This window comes from Manis javanica, chromosome 4, assembly GCF_040802235.1.
Source record: "Manis javanica isolate MJ-LG chromosome 4, MJ_LKY, whole genome shotgun sequence".
NCBI classification, from domain to species: Eukaryota; Metazoa; Chordata; class Mammalia; order Pholidota; family Manidae; genus Manis; species Manis javanica.
This window is the reverse complement of record NC_133159.1, coordinates 176716756-176732408: the sequence shown is the minus strand read 5'-3', so window position 1 is coordinate 176732408 and position 15653 is coordinate 176716756. Positions and strand designations below refer to the sequence as shown.

At 51.3% G+C, this 15653-nt stretch overlaps 1 long non-coding RNA gene across 1 annotated transcript; it reads left to right on the top strand.

Moving 5' to 3' along the window:
* The first annotated feature begins 8541 nt into the window (after positions 1 to 8541).
* Positions 8542 to 14998, top strand: LOC140848779 (uncharacterized). The gene is made up of 3 exons (XR_012129897.1): positions 8542 to 8635; positions 14644 to 14733; positions 14864 to 14998. It is a non-coding gene; the product is annotated as an uncharacterized lncRNA (long non-coding RNA).
* Positions 14999 to 15653: the final 655 nt, after the last annotated feature.

Sequence of the window (15653 nt, the reverse complement as noted above, 5' to 3'; positions counted from 1 at the left end):
TCTTCTTGGAGATGCCACGGGCCCAAGAGGGCAGGCTGGTCATGCAGGCCCATTTCAAGCCTTTGCTTGCCTTGTATCCGTTCCTATCCTACTGGCCAAAGCCGGTGCAGTGGACAGGCCTGAAGTCAAGGGGTGGGGAAGGTCGCCCTGCCCTTCTTGAGGCCGTGGCAGAAGTGTGGGCCTGTCATGCTACTGCAGGGAGGTGAAGGACTGAGATGGAAATTCAGTCCACCGCACTAGGCAATTTCACCCGCATCATCTGGAATAAGCGACCCTTTCGCTTTAAATCATGGACTTACAAACCCCTTATCACAGATCAGGCAGGGTAGACAGGGGCAGCTGAGGCCCAGGGGACTCAGCCCTGGGAGGCCATTCTCCCTCCCAACAGCAGATCTGGGTCTTTTGGGCGATAACAGGTCATTCCAGGACACGGGTTAGCTGGGTGTGAATGCATGGGATGTATGCACGTGCACACACCCAGGTGCATGATTGTGTGGGCATGTGGCTGAGATTACAATTCCCTCCAAGGCTGGTAATGAATGATAAGAACAGTAAAAAAGGCAGCCAACCTTTTCATGTTCTCCCGAAGTTCTAGGTGCTGTTTGAGCTCCCACACGGTGAGGTCTGGTGGGGGAGGCTGAGCATTGATTACTTGCCACAAAGAGGTCATTGTCCTAACCTTTTCCTTCCCTTTTTGGTGATCAGCTGCTCCCCTCCTTCTCTCTGCCATTTAATAAGGAAGAGGCGGGCAAGAGAAGATGCTGTAAAATCCAATTAACTGAGGCTTCAAAAGGCACGGTCTCCATGTGGTGCCAGCCCCCACCACAAACAACAGTTGGGCTGGCTGCTGCTGCCAGAGGCAGGTGTGCCGGGGGCAGGGGAGGGGAGGGTTGCTGGGAGCCTCCAGATTCCCCAGGCAAAAAAGCCTGCGGTTGTCGTCACTCCCTCCTCCTCAGGGTGGCGCTGCAGAGTGGGAAGGAATGGGTGTGCAAGGCTCCTTCTCCTTTTCCAGGCCCCCCAGGCCCCCAGCCTTCCCTACTCCCTTGTCTAAACTCCTTGCTCTCTATTAGTCACCACGGGTATCTGGCCTCAAAGGGGGGGCTGCTGCTTCCAGGTTTGCAGTATGGGGCCCAGGCCCTGTGCTGGCAGCCAAATCCTGTCTCAGGCGCGGCAGGAGGAGGGGGTTTTGCCACAGATGTAGCTCTTCTCCAGCGGAGACCAGGGATGGGAGCCTCAGGATATGCAGATGGGTGGGAGTGAGAGTTTGCCTGGGGCTTGTGAGCAGGATAAATGCAGATGGTGGCAGTCGAAAGCAATCTCGGTGGCAGATGATTGGGTCTGAAGCGCAGTGGGAAGCTTCCACAGCACCTGAGTGTTTCTGGTGTTTTCGGATGCCCCACCCCAGCCCCCTCTGCTGTCCCTCCACCTCTTCAGCACTGGCTTTCTTTGGAACCCAATCGCTGTCATTCCCCATGACTTGAGCCCATCCCACGTACTCCTGCTCACACCCATCATGATTCCAAGATGTCTCTGACCTCACGGAGCTTCACTCCACTGCCCGAGAACTTTCCCCCTCCCCCTCCACCCCTCCACCTGAGGTGGTTTAAAGCAAGCCCATAGATTCTCTGATACCCCAGCTGTGGAGGGATGAGTCTGTTCTTCTCCCCTTAAATCTGGGCTGCAGTGTGACTGTTCCCCCAGCTGACACGGCGCAAGTAGCACCAGGTCATACAAAGCCAGACACCTTCTGCTTCAGTCTCTTGGGGCGTTCACCTTTGGATCCCTGAACCACCAGGTCAAGTTCAGTGACAGGTTCGTGAAGAAGCTCAGGTGGCAAGAAGGGCCCATGTGCCTGTGCATCTGCAGGGGCTGGCTGAGGTCTCTGGGGATCCCACCCTCCAGCAGGTGAATGTCCCAGCCATTGAGTCTTCCCAGTGGAAGGCCCCAGATTAGGGAACAGACACGTCGTGTCTGCTGTGCCCTGTTCAGATTCCCATTGAATCTCTGAGTATAATTAAAGGCGAACTTAAGCCACTAAGTTTGGAGTGGTTTTTCATGCAGTAGTAGTAAGTGGGACCACTAATAATTGCCATTCTTACTAGACCACCCATTCATCTTTGCATCTCTCCAAGGCTGACACCAAGATGAACTTCAGAACCTGAAACCACTCCTTATAGTTGTAGGGCACAGGAGGTGGCTGGGAAAGGGGGTTTATAGAGGGAGATTGTCATAGGATTGCCAGATGAAAATACAGGATGCTGCATTAAATTTGAATACCAGATAAACAATGAATAAGTTTTAGTATAAGTGTATATCCCATGCACTAGTTGGGATATACTTATACTTGATACATTATTTGCCATTTCTCTGAAATCCCAATTGTACTGGGTATGCTTATTTTTATTTCTAAAATATGGAAACTCTAAACAGTAGAGGCCTAAGTCCCTGGACACTCAGGAGTATGTTTCTCCCATCGGTGCCTCCCACCCATGCTCACAGCCCAGGCTCTTGGCTCTGTGGTCAACAAGGATTCCTGACTTCAGGAAGCTGTGTGCAGGGGCCCGGGTGAGAGCTGCCATCAGAGGAGGAAGCTGGCTTTGCCCAGAGGTTGAATTCCTTGTTCAAAGTGAGGGTGTCTTCATTCTCTCTGGAACGCAATAGAGAGATGCCCATCTGTCCCAGGCAGACAGCCCTCTCTTCTGGTACCCGGAGCTTCCCAGGCTCTTTCCCGACAAAGGAGAGTAGGAAAGGCTCTCTTCTCCTTTTTCCAGTGGGCCATCCTATTCTTCTATCCTTTGGGTTAATTATCCACTAATGAAAACCAGCCCATTCTCAGTCTGCCACCGTGTCTTCTAAATAACAGTGGCCGGGGAAATCTCTGTTCTCACTTTCCACCCGTGGCTAGCTCTTATACTTCTCAGTCCCAGCTCATTAGCCTGAGCAATAACAAAGAGTCAGTCTCTCCTTCTCTCTCCCTCCCACCCTGTGGGGCCCTGATCCCAGAGCTCGGCCATGCACCCCAGTCAGCCCTGTGGTAGGAAGCATAAATGGGGGCCTGGGCTGTCCACTCATACATTCAACCAATATTTTGTAAGTGCTTAGCATAAGCCAGCGGGGGCCCAGCTGAACCTTGGAAAGTCAAATAGCAAAATAAGACAAAAGGAAAGTCATGAAGGAAATGGAGGCACCTCTCCCGTTCACAGGGGGAGGTCTGAGGAGTTGTGGGATGGGTACAGGGAGTAGCTGCTAGCGTCCTGAAACATGTGGTCTAATCTGTATACAAGGTAGATATTTCCAGTTACATCCTTCTTCTTTATTTTCCAGTAAATTTTGAAAACAAAAAAGATCATGATTTGGGGTAAAATACAGCCTTTAAGTGAGTGCACAGGTACACAGTTAGTACCTGCAGTTCCCCCTGCTCCCACTGTATTAGTCACCTAATGCTGTGTAACAAATTACCCCAAGACACAGTGGCTTCAAACAACAAGCATTTATTACTCACAGTTTATTTTTTGAGTTAGGAATCCAGGGGCTGCTCGCTGGGTGGGTGTGGTTCCAAAGCCTTTTGGGAGATTACAGACGGGACATGGAGATGCTGCCTGGGGCTGCAGTCATCTGCAGATGGCCTGGGGCCCTGTATCTGAAGTGGCTCACTCAGCTGGCACTTGTTGGAGGCCTTGGCTCCCAGCTGGCTACTTGCACAGAGCCTCAGCTCCTTCTACGTGGGTGTCTCTGTGCGGCTGCTGCTGACACGGCAGCTGACTTCCCCAATCCACTGTGTCTTCCATAACCTAACCTCAGAAGTGACACAATGTCACCTCTGCCATATTTTCTGGGTCACAGAGACCAACGCTGAGGGAGGAGACCACACACAGATGTGAATACAAGGGCGAGGGGTCTTTGTGGTCATCCTAGGGGCTGGCTACCACACGTAGCGTTTCCTACTTCAAACCTCATCTAGTATTGTGTCCTTGGTCCACAGGCAATACATATTTATTGAGCATTTGCTCTGTGTGTATGTGTGTGTGCTTGTGCGAGCACTCTTTCCAGAGAATGTAATCTCCTTCCTCTTTCATACTAGTCATTCTGCAATGATCAGATGTGCTGCTCCAGCAGAAATCACCTCCCCGGAGCTCTTTCGGAATTACCTTGAGCGAGAAGCCCAGGTAGATTCTTTCAAACACTTTCAAAGGTAACTAAATTGCTTTTCTGGGGCCAGATTTTTTTTGGGACGGGGTCAGGGAATCACCATGTGGAACCTGCTCTGGTGCAAACTAGTTCAGAATTCTACCATCAGCAGCACCCCCACCTTCACCCCTCAACACACATACACACACACACACACACACACACAGAGCTGAAGTTTTGGCTATCAGTTTATAGAATATTTCTCACTTTCAAAGGTGAATTTCAAATAAGATGTTTTGAATATGGCTACATCCCTGAAATAAATGTATACCTTCCAGAGGGATAATTTGAGTGGGATGCTCTCATTCTGATGGAGGTGTTCTGGAATATTGTTTCCAAAAACTTTGGTTATTTTCTACTCAGACCTTACAATTCCCACTGGTGGAGATTACAAGAGAGTATCTCTAGTTTTTCTTTCTTTTCTTTTGTATATGGCTCTCATGGGTTTTCTGGGGAGGGGACGTTTTCAGGTTAAGGACAGGGGGTAAGGTCTGGTGATCTTCACAGTATCACCACCTTTCTGGATGGGCTGGAAGCCCTGGCTCAGGTCTTGGAGGCTAGCAGTCCCGGCGGTCCTTCTGACCCGGAGGGCAGCTGTCCTTGATGGCCCTCTTGCCACTGTCTTTTTCAGGGGCGGGCCAGCAGATGGCCACACACAGACTTGTCTGTCTCTGGCCCATGGCCAGCATCCTCCCCCTCCTCCTTTTCTCGTATCCTGTAACTTAAGGGTGTCTTTATAGTTTGGTAAACAATCACTCCATTTGCTGTGCATTCAGTCTGCCCTCCCTTCCTGCCGGTACAAATAATTTGGCAACATAAACACTGTCATCGGTGAACATTTGCAAGCTCCTTTCCATCAAGTGTGCCTTATTTATTATTATTTTTTTCCTCAAGCCTAAAAAAAGAGGAAAGGAACTCTGGAAGCTATCAGAGTGGGTTCTGTGTCTTTTTTTCTTCCTGTAGAATTTCAGGGACTTGATAAAATGTTCTGACAGCTGGCAAGCTGCAGCTGCTTTTAAAGGAGGGCTAATAAATATCCCCTCGGATCAAGAGCACATTCGGGGCTGGTGTCTAAGAAAGGGGTTACCTCCTCCCCCAGCTGTTGTTACTGGGCCACGTGCAAAGCTGGGCTCAGCTCAGCACACTGGAGTGGCATTGAAACGAATCCAATACTTCACCATCTGGCCCTGATTGTAAACATGTGTATACAAAGTGAGTGTCACTTCAGCTAATTCACGAGGGCCCGGCTGCTTTGGCGTCTGCTGCAGCTGTCCCTGGGATTGGGGACACAGTGGGGATACAGTGGGCGGCCTTTCTCCCAGCAGGCTTGCTGGCTGGCCAGAGGGACGCTAGGCAGCATGGCACCAGGACACCAGCCTGGGTATCATGCGCCCACATTTCCTTAGAATTGATGGAAGTCTTTATATCTTACTCTCTGGCCATGTTGCCTTGATAGTTAGTCTTTTTTTTTTTTTAGGTTGTAAATACCCTAAAGGCAGGCCATGCTACTGTCCTGTTTCTCCATACCGAAAGACTTGCACTTGAGAAGATACTATTGAATTGAAATAAATTCCTACCGGCAACTTCATCTCCCTACCAATCAGCAGCCCATTCGGCTCTTCCTTGCATAGATTTCCCCTCTTTCTGCCTTTGCAGGTCAGAGAGAAGAGCTGAGTCCTCATCCTTCTGGAATGGAAGAAGCTATGGATGAGTTCTTCTTGTTTCCTGAGCAAGGAGCAGTGAGGTGTTGGAGAAATTCTCATCATTCCTCAGACCTCACTTTTATCATCTTTCAAATGGGATCCTTATCATCACATACACCTCCCAGGCCTCCCTCTCCTGGTGAAGATGAGAGGCTGGTATAGACGAGTAAGTGCTGGGTCAAGGCTGGTATAGACGAGTAAGTGTGGGTCCAGTTAGGAGAGCAGCCATCAAGGCAAGCACACCCCAAAGCCACCGCGTTCTGGTCTCCTTTGCAGCTCAGGCCTGGCCTTCCTGTGCCCCCTGCAGCCGCTGTAAAGTTCTGATGAGGTGAAACCTGGTAAGTAAGGCTGCTGCTTTGTGCCAGGAAACTGAGTCGCTGCAAGGAAGAAGCTGCCTGAGAGGCTGGGAGGAAGTCCCGCAGGGTGGCCTCCCCACCTGCCTTTGTCCCCAGCTTCCCCTGCCCTGCTCCACTCCCCAGCTCTGCCCAAAGGAGCCAGTGATGTTTCTCAACTCTTCCCTCCCCTGCTCCTCAAAAACACAACAGACTTAATTTTCTACACATGTGGAAAAAAATGCACTTCTCCAAACAGCCCAGGGACACAAAAAGAAGGAGAAAGCTAATTATCTCCCGTGTTTTCCTCCAGCAAGGACAGAGGGGTGGGAGAGCTATCTACATGGCCAAGAACAGCCCTAAGACATCTTGGGGTGCAGGGAAGCGGAGTGGCTGGCATTTTGGGAAATGGGGGACGAGGAGGCCACAGGAGCCTGGGCTTCCTATCCCCAGAGCTGGCATCTGGGGTGTGTTGGTGGGAGCCCACTGCCACCAAGTGATCCCACAGGTGTGGCTCTGCCAACGTCAGTCCCACAACAGCACAGCTGATGCTACAGGGAGGCCACGGAGAGGTGGCCACTCGGGAGAGGAGGCCCTTCCCTGTCTTCCTAGGCTCAGTGGGCAGGGCCCGACAAGACGTGGGGGCCGTGAGACTGGCTCAGAGGAGACGAGCAGTGATTCCCAGGGAGAGGGGCGGGCGGCGCAAGAGGGCAACCCAACGACCCCAACCTGAAGAACCTAAATGTGACAATCCACTTCGTGACACCCTCCCTGAGACAGATGCCTCATCAAAGCTGGACAGAAAAAGGCAAGAGAACCACTTAATCCAGAGGATATTTGCCTTGCTAATTGAGGTGTGTGTGCGTGAATGTGTGTGTGTGTGTGTTTTCCTGTTGGGTGAATGTTTATAAAATCTTAATTAGGTTGTGAGTGTTGGAACAGAGATGGAATACGTCTTTTGTTTTTTTCCTGTAATGGTCTTCCTGCCCGGAGGGACATTAAGGCTCCGTACACAATATTCTCTGAGCAGGGAAAGCAGTAATGGCCTTTGAGGATGGGTTTTGGGAGAGGAGGGAGGGGCGTCTCTCCAGTTCAATCACAGATGGATGCCTGAGAGCTTACTTTTTCTTTTTTTAAATCAAAACCTCAAATTGTACTCAAAACAGCTATTTATAACCTGTCAGGAGAAGAGGCATTTCACTCTCAATCTTATGTTGAATAAATTTTTAACGACCTTTAATGTGACAGATAAGCGGGGCAAAAGGGGTGCCCATGCCATGTGCAGAGTGTGCGTGCGAGGATTGGTTGAAATAGATTAGAGGGAACAGTGGGTAACAGGTCAGGGGAGAGCCCATGGCCCCTCTGCCCCCACTTTCCCAGCCCAGCTGAGTCCCACTCCTGGAACTAGGGTCTGATGCCATCCCTTCCCAGCACATTTAAAGGGAGCATGCCTGGGGGACATCAAAGGGGACAAGATTTCAGGAGAGAGAACCAGCGAGCAGGTGGCTTGGTTTGGTTTTAGGCGACAACCTTAAGGAAATTCAGATGTCAGTCTGCAGAGGCAGCTCCTTGAAGGAAAGCAGACCATCTTGGCAGGGTCAAGGGGCTTGAGTGCAGGGGACAGTGCCAGGAATGTGGACAGCCAGGAATCCACGACCAGACAGCAACCATGGAGCCATATCTCATCAACGTGGCCTCACTCAGTTATAGAGGCAGGGCTGTTTGCATTTTAATAACCTCCCTGTGGGCCCCCAGCACCTGCAGCTTGTGAAAAAAGCTGAGGGATCTCCTGAAACAGGCTTGAGGGATCAGGTTCTCGTGATGAGGTGACAGCGTTGCTCACCAGCCCTCCCCATTTCAACGAGCCAGTCAAAGTATCCCCGGAGTCTGCCTGTGTGAGCACCTCTCACATGTTACTGTGCATGCACGTCCACTGGGCATCTTGTTAAAACGCAGATCTGATTCAGGGTGTCTGGGATGGGGCCTGAGATTCTGCCTTTCTAACCAGTTCCCAGGTGAGGCTGAGGCTACCGGTCCAGGGACCACACTTGGAGTAGCCAGAGTCTAGAGTGCGGAGCAGTGATTCTGGAACAGGAGTGCCCCTCAGCATCACCCAGGGGGCTAGTGAAAATGCAGATTCCCACCCCCAAGTGAGAATTTGCATTTCTAACTAGCGCCCAGGTGGTGATGATGGGGTCAGGAGACAACACTTTTGAGAGTCCTGGGTCTCTGGGACTGAGATCTGCTCCGGGAGCTGAGGACGGAGCAGGGGAGGCAAGCCAGCAGGTGGAAAGCACGATCCGCCACAGCACAGCCTCCTGGTGAGCAGGCACACACCGCATGCTGCAGGCATCAGAACCAGAGGACCTGGAATCAGGTTTTGAAGAGTCCGTCAAATTCGGCCAAATGCAGGTAAATGGAGCGGGAGGAGGCATTCCAGGGGGAGGGAACCTCTGTGCAAGGCTGTGGAAGTAGAAAAATGCTGGAATGTTTCATATAGAAGCACCTTCTCCATCCCAGCCCTCTCTCCCCTCATGAGAGCCGCAAAGAGCTGTTCACTCTCAGCCTGGACCAGGAGCTGTTCACTGACACACTCTTCCAATACCTGGGCAGCTTTTAAATATTACTGATGCCTCAGCCTCTCCTCCAGAGATTCTGAATTAATTGGTCTTGGGTGGGGCTCAGAGATTAGTATTTTTTTTAATTCAATTAAACTCCTTCAGAGATTTTAACTTGTGGGTGGAGTTGAGAACCACTGGCCTAGACCCAAGTGTATTCCCATTCATTCAGCTGCAATTTGTTGGGGAGTTAGACAAGGAATTGCCCCTCCCTTATTCATCACATTCCCACTGCATGCCCCCCACAAGCAGGTAGCTGAGCATCTGGCAGACACCTGCCCTGTTCCACCCAGAGCAGGGTGACCTACTTTTTAGCCTGTGGCTTCTCTTGCACAGAGGGCCTCTTGGGACAGAGGGCAGATGGAAATGTCAGCGTGTCTGTGTTGATGCTGCATTTGGGTGGCACCCAGGTGCTTGATTCTCTGTCAGATTCCGGATACAGTATTTAGATGGCAAACGGTAGCTGCCAGGCACTTGCTGGGGAGATCAAAGCATCCAGCAGCACCCGGAGGCATTCTGGGGTTCTGGCTGCCAAGTGCTGGCGGCTCTGGGCTCGGGGCAGCTTGCCTGCAGACCCTGGGGAAGTCTGTGAGCACTGCTGGCCTTTACCGCCAGCCCTGGCTCTCCCAGCTACTAGAGATCATGCTGGGCACACACCTGTCCATGCCCTGCCCTCCTGGAACACAGACTGTGGTGCTATTCACTCCTACAGCTGTTGTTGGGCTCCACGACTCTACATCCTTCATTGTGAGGGGAGACAGGACCATGTAAGATAAGGCAATCATCTCCAGAAGGTTCCATCTCAATGGGTCCATCTTGGGGATCAGATACGGGGAAGGAGACAGGGGTCCCGGGACACTATCCCCTCCTCCTTCTACTTGTTCTCTTTAAGGAGAAGCAGAGAGAGGCTGGCTACCATCCCTTCTGCAGTCTGAGTGAGGGGGCTCGGGAGGGGTATTGCCCAGCCTACTGATTTAGTCTTGGGTGTCCCCCTGTGTCCTTGGACCCCTCTCACGTATCTTCTGGGACTAGCAGGCTGAGGCAGGACCTGGGAGGGGCTAAGTCTGCAGGACGCTTCTGGCCCTGGGCACAAACGAGCCCAGGTGTCTTTCTGGGAAGTGACCCTGTGCACTGCAAGTCCTCAGCCGCTGCCTGGTGTCCCCCATGTGTGTGAACCCTTCCAACACCCAGCAGAGAGCAATGAATCTTTCAGCCTGGCTCCCAAGGGGCTCTGACCACTTGGTGCGGGCACCCTCCCCGTTGCTCAGTAGGCGCTGTTTCCAGCCTCTCCCTGGTTGGATTTCTGAAATTTGTCTCATCCTGACAAGATTTGGGAAGCATGTGAATGAGATGCCTTGGGACTCAGGTTTCTGCTCCCATCTTCTTGCTCCTTCCACTGTCCCCAGAGTGCCCCTGGGTGCTGAGGTGAGCCTGGCCACCACGGGGTTCTGAGTGGTAGGCCCTGAGCCAGGGCCTGGGTGGGAAGACGGGTCTGCTGGGAGCAGCAGACGCCAGAGCAGGCTGGGGCTTAGCATCAGGTATTGGGGGCAACCTGTCTTAATGTTCCTCCCAATCCTGAAGCTTGGACTTTTCTGCTTCTCAGAATAAGGAATCATTGAGAGGGCCTCCTAGTCCGCCTAATCTTTATCTTTGGAAGCTTCTAAACAAAACACCTCTTATTTGCCACTCAGCATGGAGGGAGGGAGCAGCAATGGTGGTGAGAACCTGCAGAGCGGGTGCCAGCCGCTGACCGGTCCCCATCCTGCTCAGCCTGACTCACCCCCTCCCCAGCCTCCCAGCAGCACCACTGCCCTGTCTTCATCACGCTCTCCCTCGCCTGCTCTCCTCCGACTCCCTTCCAGGTTCAGCTGGAATGCCACACCTTCTGTGTTGCTGATATCTTCCCTTCTGCCCCCTCTCCGCCCCCTTCCCACCTGCCCAAGCGGGAAGTGATCGTCTCCCTCGGAATTCCTGGAACGCTCTCTCTATACTTAGTCTTGGTACACATCAATTTCTCCTTCTTATCCGAGTTATCTCCCTGCATATCTTATGTCATCTCCGAGTTGGCAAGCTTCTTAATGACAGGAGTCATACCTCATTCGTCTTTATGGCCACACTGCACCCAGCCCTGGAAGTGTTGATTGAATGAATAGGAACTCAACCTAGTGACATCCTGGCGATGCGTGTCATCAGGAGAAGGTCGTTCATCTAGAGAAGCTGGGGCCTCTCCTGCTCTAGGAAAGTGATGGGGTCAGACCTGTTCCTCTGAGTTGTCAGTCAATTAACAGGCATTTCCCATGACACATCATGTAACTGTGTGACAGTGTTAGGTGCTGGGGGTGCACACGTGGGCAGGTTCCAGGTAGATGTCACTTTCCACCATCCAGCCTCTAGGAACGAACAGCCTCTCTGATTTCCCCTGTAGACCAGCCACAGACAGTGGTAGGAATCCCACTGTGGTACCTTCTTGGCTCTCACTGTAGCCTCCCCAGCCCCACCATCTGACCCTCCTGGACCAGTCCTTCTTTGCTTTGGATTTATTTCTTTTCTCCATCACTCACACTCATTTTTCACTCCCTCTGTCCATCCTCTGGATATTGTTTCATATCAGCACGTCTGTTGGACTTGTGAACTGTAGTGGTCAAGGCCATGGTGAGATATCCCATAGTGTGGCAGATTAAAGCACAAAGTGCATTTCTGTCCTGCATGTCCAGGATTGGTGGGGCCTCTCTGCTCCTTGTGGTCATCAGAGACAGGTTCCTCCACTGTGTTGCTCTACATCCTCTAGGTATTACTGTCACAGACACAGCTAAAGTAGGTTCAAGCCACTGGGAAGACAAAAGACTTAGGTCTTTTCTCAGATGTTACATTCTCAATGAGGTCTGTCTTGACCACTCTAATAGTCAGGTTTCTTCTGAGATAGTGCTGTGGAACAAACAAGCCCAAATGACAGGTTGTGGTAGATAGCATTATAAAAATGTTCCATCAAGATTCCCCTCCCATGGTTATTCAATCAGATGCTAATCTAGGTACTGTTGTGAATGGACTTTGCTGATGTAATTAAGGTTACTAATCAGATGGCCTTAAAATAGGGAGATTATCTTGGAATATCTGGGTGGATCCACTGTAATCACATGAGTCCTCAAAATCAGGAAGATTTCAGAAAGGCAGAAAAGGGAGAATAAAGATGTGGCAGAGGGGACATCAAAGAGATTCCAAGTGTGAGAAGCCTTCGGTGTACTGTTGGGAATTCTGAAATGGAAGGACCATCTACAAGGACCAGAGAGAAGCTTCTAAATGCTGAGAGAAGTTCCCAGCTGACATTCAGCAAGGAAATGGGGCCTCAGAGTTACAAGTTCAAGGAACTGAATTCCAAACACGCACATGAACTGGGAAGCAAAGCCTTCCCCAGTGCCTCCTGGGAAGAAGCCGGCTGGCTGATACCTTGATTTTTGTCTTTCTGACACCTGGAGCCAACCTGGATTTGTGTTGCTTTAAGCCACTAAGTGTGAGGTAGTCTGCTATGGCAGCCATAGAAAACAAATACAGAGCGTCTCCTGTGACATTTTATTCCATGTTTGGGGGTCTGTACGTCAGCTGTGATTTGGCTCATCCAGGCTTCCAGGTAGATTCAAGTCTGCTCTTTGTGTCTTCATTTGCCTGGGTGTGCTGTTCGCATGGCAAAGGCTGAAACACAAGAGGCAAAACCGAAGCTTGGGAGCACATGTAAAACCTCTGCAGCATCGTGGCAGCTCATGCCCTAAACACGTTACCTGGCCACGCCCGGAATCAGCGGGGCTGGGAAATGTATTCCTTCTACCCTAGGCAGGGTAGGGGGCCCTGCTAAGTCACCTGCAGAGGGCCAGGATGTAGGATTCTGTTAGAAGGAGGGAGCAGAAAGCTGGGGACGATAATCCATTCTATACATGTGCCCTGTTAAGAATTCAGCCTGATCCCCTATTCTGCTCTGTTTTTCTCATGGCACCTGTCACCTTACATCACCTACTTCCTGTGTTTATCGTGTGTGTGTGATGTGTATGTGTGTCCTCACACTGGAACGTAAGCTCAGTGAAGATGGGAAATGTCTGCTTTGTTCCCTAATGTATCACTTATGGGACATAATAGGAGGTTGGTGTGTATGTGTGGAATGAATGAATGGATGATTTTAGCTGTGACACCACCACCAAAGTCCTCATCATGGTCTGTGACTCATTTTGTCTAGGAAAAGCAGCCCACCTACACTGGGTGAGGTGGAAGAAATGCCATCACAATGCAGAAACGACCTCAGTTCCCAGGTCTGCCTTGGAATCGCCAGTGGCCTTCAGGGGTTGTATGAATTTGTAAAAAACAACCCTCAAAAAGTCCATGGTGAAATAACCCTTTCCCCCCTCCCAGCTGCTGGAGGAGCCCATGGCTGCAAATTGAAACCATAGGGCATGCAGAGTCCCCAGAGGCCTCACTTCTGAAGCTGAAATAATAATCCCAGGTATTTGGCAGGATTTTCTGGATGCCGCTTGGCTTCTCTTGAGCATGAGAGGCTGGGCCGTCCCGGTCAAATGTAACCACCACGCCAAATACCTGGCGAGGGTATCAGCGCCCTTCGGAATCAGCTGATTGATACATTCAACTGGTGTTTGTTGGGTGGCAGGCAGGGGCACCTGTTAACCCTTGAGGCGTTGTGACAGTAGATGTTATTATCCCCATTTTAGGGCCAGGGAAAAGGGACTCGTTTGTCCAGAGTTACACAGCCAGAAGTGACAGAGCAGAGCTTCAAGGCCAAGCCAACGACGAGGCTGGGGCTCATTCACCACTCTAGATGGGTGGATGGTTCCAGAATTCCTGAAACTGGGCTTGCCCAGGGTGCGGGCAGTATAGTGTAGCTGAAGCCTTCGGGTGTGTGTGTGTGTGTAAGAGAGAGAGATCTTGGTTCCTGGGACCTGGTTCCTTGGTACGCTCACTGCAGACCCTTTCAAGGACCCTGGACTCTGAATATAAAGGCAGAACTATGGCCCAAGGAGGTGGTAATGACGGTAGTGCGAAGAGCAGATGTGAGGGGCAGAGGGAGCAGAGACTGACCTGATAACTACAGTCTTGACTAGGGAATCATTGTCCTAAGAACCCAGGGTGAGTCCTCATCACAATATCATGAATACTTATGGAACATTTGCCGTGCATCAGGTATCCACTAAAAATACCCTGTAATGTAGGTGGTATAATTATTCCCATTGTACAGAAATGGAAACTGAGGCACGGTGTAGATTGTGCCAAAGGACACCCATCCAGTAGGTGGTGGAGCTGGGGTCGGGCCTGGCTGGCTGCCTCCAGGGCCCTGGCTCTTACTGTGTATGCTACATAATACCTGGAGAAAGCAGAGCGCTGCATTTATTGAGCACTCCATTCTCACCAATCAACCGTTAGAGAAGGGAGCCGGAGGGCAGGGCCAGGGGACCCAGGATCAGAGGCCCTGACCTCCCCGGGAGCGGGGAGGGGAGTGACACAGGCAGTTGTATTAAAATGCAAATTTCTGCCTTGCTTGCTGGTTTATCATCTGACTCGTTATACAATTTGCCAGTTATAGAAGAAAAATTACCATAACGGGGCCCTCGGGAATGGCTGTAAAAAGGAGACCAAACGTTACTTATCAGCGGCTCCACTGCAATTATCTACTGCGTTTGTTCTTTTCCTCCCCGGAAAAATGAACCGTCAATGGCAGCGACAGGGCGCTGACCGGGCAGGAGGGAGCACGTGGGAGCCCAGAGGCAGTGCCTTTGATTTGCTTTCTCTCTCTCTTCTCCCCACCAGCCGTGCACACCTTCTCCCAGATCTTCTTTGGGCAGCAACCTTGCAGAGCAGGGCAGTGTGGAGATTTTCTGAGCAACAAGACAGGTAGAGGTGAGGCGGATGGGCTTCTGCAGCCTCACTGGTCTTTCTGGCTCCCGGATGCCCCTCTCCTGGGGGCAGGCTTGGTGTGGAGGTGGGGCAGCCCCGCAGGACCCAAGGAGCCTCGTTCCTCTCCCACCAGACTCTCGGGCTCCAGGAAGGCTGCAAGTAGCCCGGCTGCCACAAGGGAGCAGTTGCCTGCGGGCTGCACCCCTGGAGCACATCCCTGAGGCTTTGACGACTCTCTCTGCTCCTGATACCTTCCAGCCTGGATCTGCCTGCCGAACGCCGCCCCTGGGCTCCGAGACGGCAGGTGCTGGGTCTCAGTCAGCTTGACTCTCTCAATACCTAGCCTAGTGCTTGGAGCATAATAAGCAGCAAATAAATATTTCATGAATGAATAAAAGTGTCTGTGAAACATGTCTAAAATTGTCTTTCCAATGGTCTGGCTTCCTTTAGGTCCAGCCAAACCTTCTCCATCCCTAACGCCTCTGATAAGTTCTCAGGATTCTATCACCTATAGATGTATATTAAATCAGTCAGAGGAGCAGGTAACACTGTTCTCCAGGCTGCCTCTGTCTGCCCTTCAGATAGTTTTACTTTTTACAAGCCTTAGGCTTCCCCAGCATTCTATTGCACTCTGTCGTGGACCTGGAACTTCCTTTGTCTTAGTTTCTGGAGTGCCTGCTTTTCATTCATTTCTGCCACAATACGAAGGAGAAAACTTCAGCGCTCCCCCAAGATCAGTTTATGAAGGACAAAGTTAAAGGGATGCACCAAAAGCTGTGAAACCGTGTGGAGCAGGTAGCCTTCTGGCTTCTGGTTTCCTGGACTCTGGGATGAGAGAGTCACAGCACGACCGTTTGCATCCATATGGTTTCTTGCCGGCTATACTTACACTGGAGAAGCCACAGGCTGGCTCCCCGGGTCAG